This window comes from Osmia lignaria, unplaced genomic scaffold (assembly GCF_051020975.1).
Source record: "Osmia lignaria lignaria isolate PbOS001 unplaced genomic scaffold, iyOsmLign1 scaffold0001, whole genome shotgun sequence".
Taxonomy (NCBI): Eukaryota; Metazoa; Arthropoda; class Insecta; order Hymenoptera; family Megachilidae; genus Osmia; species Osmia lignaria.
The window spans coordinates 7,594,184-7,602,141 of NW_027478158.1; positions in this window are offsets into that span (position 1 = coordinate 7,594,184).

Here is a 7,958-nt window from a genome sequence, read left to right on the forward strand (position 1 = left end):
ACTTCCAGCTTAGCTGTGCAGAAGAAGAACAACAAGAAGAAGAAATATCTCGAAATATGTCCGTCAGGCCCCTTCCCTTGAGATAAATCTGCAAATATCTCGGAAATGAAGAGAGCTATGGCAAAATGTTAAGAGACCTTTTTTGTAGAGAATTAAGTTTCCTACTTTTCATGTTCTATGATATTTTTTGATCAGATGCGTAGTTCTCGAGATATATCAAGATATTTAAAAGTTCCGAAGCCGCACCAACATAATAGAGATACAGAAACACCGTGGCCCCGTTCTTTGAGATAACTCTGCACTATTCCGAGCTGCAAATGCCACTTCCAGCTTAGCTGTGCAGAAGAAGAACAACAAGAAGAAGAAATATCTCGAAATATGTCCGTCAGGCCCCTTCCCTTGAGATAAATCTGCAAATATCTCGGAAACGAAGAGAGCTATGGCAAAATGTTAAGAGACCTTTTTTGTAGAGAATTAAGGTTCCTACTTTTCATGTTCTATGATATTTTTTGATCAGATGCGTAGTTTTCGAGATATATCAAGATATTTAAAAGTTCCGAAGCCGCACCAACATAATAGAGATACAGAAACACCGTGGCCCCTTTCTTTGAGATAACTCTGCACTATTGCGAGCTGTAAATGCCACTTCCAGCTTAGCTGTGCAGAAGAAGAACAACAAGAAGAAGAAATATCTCGAAATATGTCCGTCAGGCCCCTTCCCTTGAGATAAATATGCAAATATCTCGGAAACGAAGCTAGCTATGGCAAAATGTTAAGAAACCTTTTTTGTAGAGAATTAAGTTTCCTACTTTTTATGTTCTATGATATTTTTTGATCAGATGCGTAGTTCTCGAGATATATCAAGATATTTAAAAGTTCCGAAGCCGCACCATCATAATAGAGATACAGAAACACCGTGGCCCCTTTCTTTGAGATAACTCTGCACTATTGCGAGCTGTAAATGCCACTTCCAGCTTAGCTGTGCAGAAGAAGAACAACAAGAAGAAGAAATATCTCGAAATATGTCCGTCAGGCCCCTTCCCTTGAGATAAATATGCAAATATCTCGGAAACGAAGCGAGCTATGACAAAATGTTAAGAAACCTTTTTTGTAGAGAATTAAGTTTCCTACTTTTTATGTTCTATGATATTTTTTGATCAGATGCGTAGTTCTCGAGATATATCAAGATATTTAAAAGTTCCGAAGCCGCACCATCATAATAGAGATACAGAAACACCGTGGCCCCTTTCTTTGAGATAACTCTGCACTATTGCGAGCTGCAAATGCCACTTCCAGCTTAGCTGTGCAGAGGAAGAACAACAAGAAGAAGAAATATCTCGAAATATGTCCGTCAGGCCAGTTCCTTTGAGATAAATATGCAAATATCTCGGAAACGAAGCGAGCTATGGCAAAATGTTAAGAGACCTTCTTTGTAGAGAATGAGGTTTCCTACTTTTTATGTTCTATGATATTTTTTGATCAGAAGCGTAGTTTTCGAGATATATCGAGATATTTAAAAGTTCCGAAGCCGCACCAACATAATAGAGATACAGAAACACCGTGGCCCCTTTCTTTGGGATAACTCTGCACTATTGCGAGCTGCAAATGCCACTTCCAGCTTAGCTGTGCAGAGGAAGAACAACAAGAAGAAGAAATATCTCGAAATATGTCCGTCAGGCCACTTCCCTTGAGATAAATCTGCAAATATCTCGGAAACGAAGCGAGCTATGGCAAAATGTTAAGAGACCTTTTTTGTAGAGAATTAACTTTCCTACCTTTTTATGTTCGATGATATTTTTTGATCAGATGCGTAGTTTTCGAGATATAACGAGATATTTAAAAGTTCCGAAGCCGCACCAACATAATAGAGATACAGAAACACCGTGGCCCCTTTCTTTGAGATAACTCTGCACTATTGCGAGCTGTAAATGCCACTTCCAGCTTAGCTGTGCAGAAGAAGAACAACAAGAAGAAGAAATATCTCGAAATATGTCCGTCAGGCCCCTTCCCTTGAGATAAATCTGCAAATATCTCGGAAACGAAGCGAGCTATGGCAAAATGTTAAGAAACCTTTTTTGTAGAGAATTAAGTTTCCTACTTTTCATGTTCTATGATATTTTTTGATCAGATGCGTAGTTCTCGAGATATATCAAGATATTTAAAAGTTCCGAAGCCGCACCAACATAATAGAGATACAGAAACAACGTGGCCCCTTTCTTTGAGATAACTCTGCACTATTGCGAGCTGTAAATGCCACTTCCAGCTTAGCTGTGCAGAAGAAGAACAACAAGAAGAAGAAATATCTCGAAATATGTCCGTCAGGCCCCTTCCCTTGAGATAAATCTGCAAATATCTCGGAAACGAAGCGAGCTATGGCAAAATGTTAAGAAACCTTTTTTGTAGAGAATTAAGTTTCCTACTTTTTATGTTCTATGATATTTTTTGATCAGATGCGTAGTTCTCGAGATATATCAAGATATTTAAAAGTTCCGAAGCCGCACCATCATAATAGAGATACAGCAACACCGTGGCCCCTTTCTTTGAGATAACTCTGCACTATTGCGAGCTGCAAATGCCACTTCCAGCTTAGCTGTGCAGAAGAAGAACAACAAGAAGAAGAAATATCTCGAAATATGTCCGTCAGGCCCATTCCCTTGAGATAAATCTGCAAATATCTCGGAAACGAAGAGAGCTATGGCAAAATGTTAAGAGACCTTTTTTGTAGAGAATTAAGTTTCCTACTTTTCATGTTCTATGATATTTTTTGATCAGATGCGTAGTTCTCGAGATATATCAAGATATTTAAAAGTTCCGAAGCCGCACCAACATAATAGAGATACAGAAACACCGTGGCCCCTTTCTTTGAGATAACTCTGCACTATTGCGAGCTGTAAATGCCACTTCCAGCTTAGCTGTGCAGAAGAAGAACAACAAGAAGAAGAAATCTCTCGAAATATGTCCGTCAGGCCCCTTCCCTTGAGATAAATATGCAAATATCTCGGAAACGAAGCGAGCTATGGCAAAATGTTAAGAGACCTTTTTTGTAGAGAATTAAGTTTCCTACTTTTTATGTTCGATGATATTTTTTGATCAGATGCGTAGTTTTCGAGATATAACGAGATATTTAAAAGTTCCGAAGCCGCACCAACATAATAGAGATACAGAAACACCGTGGCCCCTTTCTTTGAGATAACTCTGCACTAGTGCGAGCCGCAAATGCCACTTCCAGCTTAGCTGTGCAGAAGAAGAACAACAAGAAGAAGAAATATCTCGAAATATGTCCGTCAGGCCCCTTCCCTTGAGATAAATATGCAAATATCTCGGAAACGAAGCGAGCTATGGCAAAATGTTAAGAGACCTTTTTTGTAGAGAATGAAGTTTCCTACTTTTTATGTTCTATGATATTTTTTGATCAGATGCGTAGTTCTCGAGATATATCAAGATATTTAAAAGTTCCGAAGCCGCACCAACATAATAGAGATACAGAAACACCGTGGCCCCTTTCTTTGAGATAACTCTGCACTATTGCGAGCTGCAAATGCCACTTCCAGCTTAGCTGTGCAGAGGAAGAACAACAAGAAGAAGAAATATCTCGAAATATGTCCGTCAGGCCAGTTCCTTTGAGCTGAATCTGCAAATATCTCGGAAACGAAGCGAGCTATGGCAAAATGTTATGAGACGTTTTTTGTAGAGAATTATGTTTCCTACAATTTATGTTCTATGATATTTTTTGATCAGAAGCGTAGTTTTCGAGATATATCGAGATATTTAAAAGTTCCGAAGCCGCACCAACATAATAGAGATACAGAAACACCGTGGCCCCTTTCTTTGGGATAACTCTGCACTATTGCGAGCTGCAAATGCCACTTCCAGCTTAGCTGTGCAGAGGAAGAACAACAAGAAGAAGAAATATCTCGAAATATGTCCGTCAGGCCACTTCCCTTGAGATAAATCTGCAAATATCTCGGAAACGAAGCGAGCTATGGCAAAATGTTAAGAGACCTTTTTTGTAGAGAATTAAGTTTCCTACTTTTTATGTTCGATGATATTTTTTGATCAGATGCGTAGTTTTCGAGATATAACGAGATATTTAAAAGTTCCGAAGCCGCACCAACATAATAGAGATACAGAAACACCGTGGCCCCTTTCTTTGAGATAACTCTGCACTAGTGCGAGCCGCAAATGCCACTTCCAGCTTAGCTGTGCAGAAGAAGAACAACAAGAAGAAGAAATATCTCGAAATATGTCCGTCAGGCCCCTTCCCTTGAGATAAATATGCAAATATCTCGGAAACGAAGCGAGCTATGGCAAAATGTTAAGAGACCTTTTTTGTAGAGAATTAAGTTTCCTACTTTTTATGTTCTATGATATTTTTTGATCAGATGCGTAGTTCTCGAGATATATCAAGATATTTAAAAGTTCCGAAGCCGCACCAACATAATAGAGATACAGAAACACCGTGGCCCCTTTCTTTGAGATAACTCTGCACTATTGCGAGCTGCAAATGCCACTTCCAGCTTAGCTGTGCAGAGGAAGAACAACAAGAAGAAGAAATATCTCGAAATATGTCCGTCAGGCCAGTTCCTTTGAGCTGAATCTGCAAATATCTCGGAAACGAAGCGAGCTATGGCAAAATCTTATGAGACGTTTTTTGTAGAGAATTATGTTTCCTACAATTTATGTTCTATGATATTTTTTGATCAGAAGCGTAGTTTTCGAGATATATCGAGATATTTAAAAGTTCCGAAGACGCACCAACATAATAGAGATACAGAAACACCGTGGCCCCTTTCTTTGAGATAACTGTGCACTAGTGCGAGCCGCAAATGCCACTTCCAGCTTAGCTGTGCAGAAGAAGAACAACAAGAAGAAGAAATATCTCGAAATATGTCCGTCAGGCCCCTTCCCTTGAGATAAATCTGCAAATATCTCGGAAATGAAGAGAGCTATGGCAAAATGTTAAGAGACCTTTTTTGTAGAGAATTAAGTTTCCTACTTTTCATGTTCTATGATATTTTTTGATCAGATGCGTAGTTCTCGAGATATATCAAGATATTTAAAAGTTCCGAAGCCGCACCAACATAATAGAGATACAGAAACACCGTGGCCCCGTTCTTTGAGATAACTCTGCACTATTCCGAGCTGCAAATGCCACTTCCAGCTTAGCTGTGCAGAAGAAGAACAACAAGAAGAAGAAATATCTCGAAATATGTCCGTCAGGCCCCTTCCCTTGAGATAAATCTGCAAATATCTCGGAAACGAAGAGAGCTATGGCAAAATGTTAAGAGACCTTTTTTGTAGAGAATTAAGGTTCCTACTTTTCATGTTCTATGATATTTTTTGATCAGATGCGTAGTTTTCGAGATATATCAAGATATTTAAAAGTTCCGAAGCCGCACCAACATAATAGAGATACAGAAACACCGTGGCCCCTTTCTTTGAGATAACTCTGCACTATTGCGAGCTGTAAATGCCACTTCCAGCTTAGCTGTGCAGAAGAAGAACAACAAGAAGAAGAAATATCTCGAAATATGTCCGTCAGGCCCCTTCCCTTGAGATAAATATGCAAATATCTCGGAAACGAAGCTAGCTATGGCAAAATGTTAAGAAACCTTTTTTGTAGAGAATTAAGTTTCCTACTTTTTATGTTCTATGATATTTTTTGATCAGATGCGTAGTTCTCGAGATATATCAAGATATTTAAAAGTTCCGAAGCCGCACCATCATAATAGAGATACAGAAACACCGTGGCCCCTTTCTTTGAGATAACTCTGCACTATTGCGAGCTGTAAATGCCACTTCCAGCTTAGCTGTGCAGAAGAAGAACAACAAGAAGAAGAAATATCTCGAAATATGTCCGTCAGGCCCCTTCCCTTGAGATAAATATGCAAATATCTCGGAAACGAAGCGAGCTATGACAAAATGTTAAGAAACCTTTTTTGTAGAGAATTAAGTTTCCTACTTTTTATGTTCTATGATATTTTTTGATCAGATGCGTAGTTCTCGAGATATATCAAGATATTTAAAAGTTCCGAAGCCGCACCATCATAATAGAGATACAGAAACACCGTGGCCCCTTTCTTTGAGATAACTCTGCACTATTGCGAGCTGCAAATGCCACTTCCAGCTTAGCTGTGCAGAGGAAGAACAACAAGAAGAAGAAATATCTCGAAATATGTCCGTCAGGCCAGTTCCTTTGAGATAAATATGCAAATATCTCGGAAACGAAGCGAGCTATGGCAAAATGTTAAGAGACCTTCTTTGTAGAGAATGAGGTTTCCTACTGTTTATGTTCTATGATATTTTTTGATCAGAAGCGTAGTTTTCGAGATATATCGAGATATTTAAAAGTTCCGAAGCCGCACCAACATAATAGAGATACAGAAACACCGTGGCCCCTTTCTTTGGGATAACTCTGCACTATTGCGAGCTGCAAATGCCACTTCCAGCTTAGCTGTGCAGAGGAAGAACAACAAGAAGAAGAAATATCTCGAAATATGTCCGTCAGGCCACTTCCCTTGAGATAAATCTGCAAATATCTCGGAAACGAAGCGAGCTATGGCAAAATGTTAAGAGACCTTTTTTGTAGAGAATTAACTTTCCTACCTTTTTATGTTCGATGATATTTTTTGATCAGATGCGTAGTTTTCGAGATATAACGAGATATTTAAAAGTTCCGAAGCCGCACCAACATAATAGAGATACAGAAACACCGTGGCCCCTTTCTTTGAGATAACTCTGCACTAGTGCGAGCCGCAAATGCCACTTCCAGCTTAGCTGTGCAGAAGAAGAACAACAAGAAGAAGAAATATCTCGAAATATGTCCGTCAGGCCCCTTCCCTTGAGATAAATATGCAAATATCTCGGAAACGAAGCGAGCTATGGCAAAATGTTAAGAGACCTTTTTTGTAGAGAATTAAGTTTCCTACTTTTTATGTTCTATGATATTTTTTGATCAGATGCGTAGTTCTCGAGATATATCAAGATATTTAAAAGTTCCGAAGCCGCACCAACATAATAGAGATACAGAAACACCGTGGCCCCTTTCTTTGAGATAACTCTGCACTATTGCGAGCTGCAAATGCCACTTCCAGCTTAGCTGTGCAGAGGAAGAACAACAAGAAGAAGAAATATCTCGAAATATGTCCGTCAGGCCAGTTCCTTTGAGCTGAATCTGCAAATATCTCGGAAACGAAGCGAGCTATGGCAAAATGTTATGAGACGTTTTTTGTAGAGAATTATGTTTCCTACAATTTATGTTCTATGATATTTTTTGATCAGAAGCGTAGTTTTCGAGATATATCGAGATATTTAAAAGTTCCGAAGACGCACCAACATAATAGAGATACAGAAACACCGTGGCCCCTTTCTTTGAGATAACTGTGCACTAGTGCGAGCCGCAAATGCCACTTCCAGCTTAGCTGTGCAGAAGAAGAACAACAAGAAGAAGAAATATCTCGAAATATGTCCGTCAGGCCCCTTCCCTTGAGATAAATCTGCAAATATCTCGGAAACGAAGAGAGCTATGGCAAAATGTTAAGAGACCTTTTTTGTAGAGAATTAAGGTTCCTACTTTTCATGTTCTATGATATTTTTTGATCAGATGCGTAGTTTTCGAGATATATCAAGATATTTAAAAGTTCCGAAGCCGCACCAACATAATAGAGATACAGAAACACCGTGGCCCCTTTCTTTGAGATAACTCTGCACTATTGCGAGCTGTAAATGCCGCTTCCAGCTTAGCTGTGCAGAAGAAGAACAACAAGAAGAAGAAATATCTCGAAATATGTCCGTCAGGCCCCTTCCCTTGAGATAAATATGCAAATATCTCGGAAACGAAGCTAGCTATGGCAAAATGTTAAGAAACCTTTTTTGTAGAGAATTAAGTTTCCTACTTTTTATGTTCTATGATATTTTTTGATCAGATGCGTAGTTCTCGAGATATATCAAGATATTTA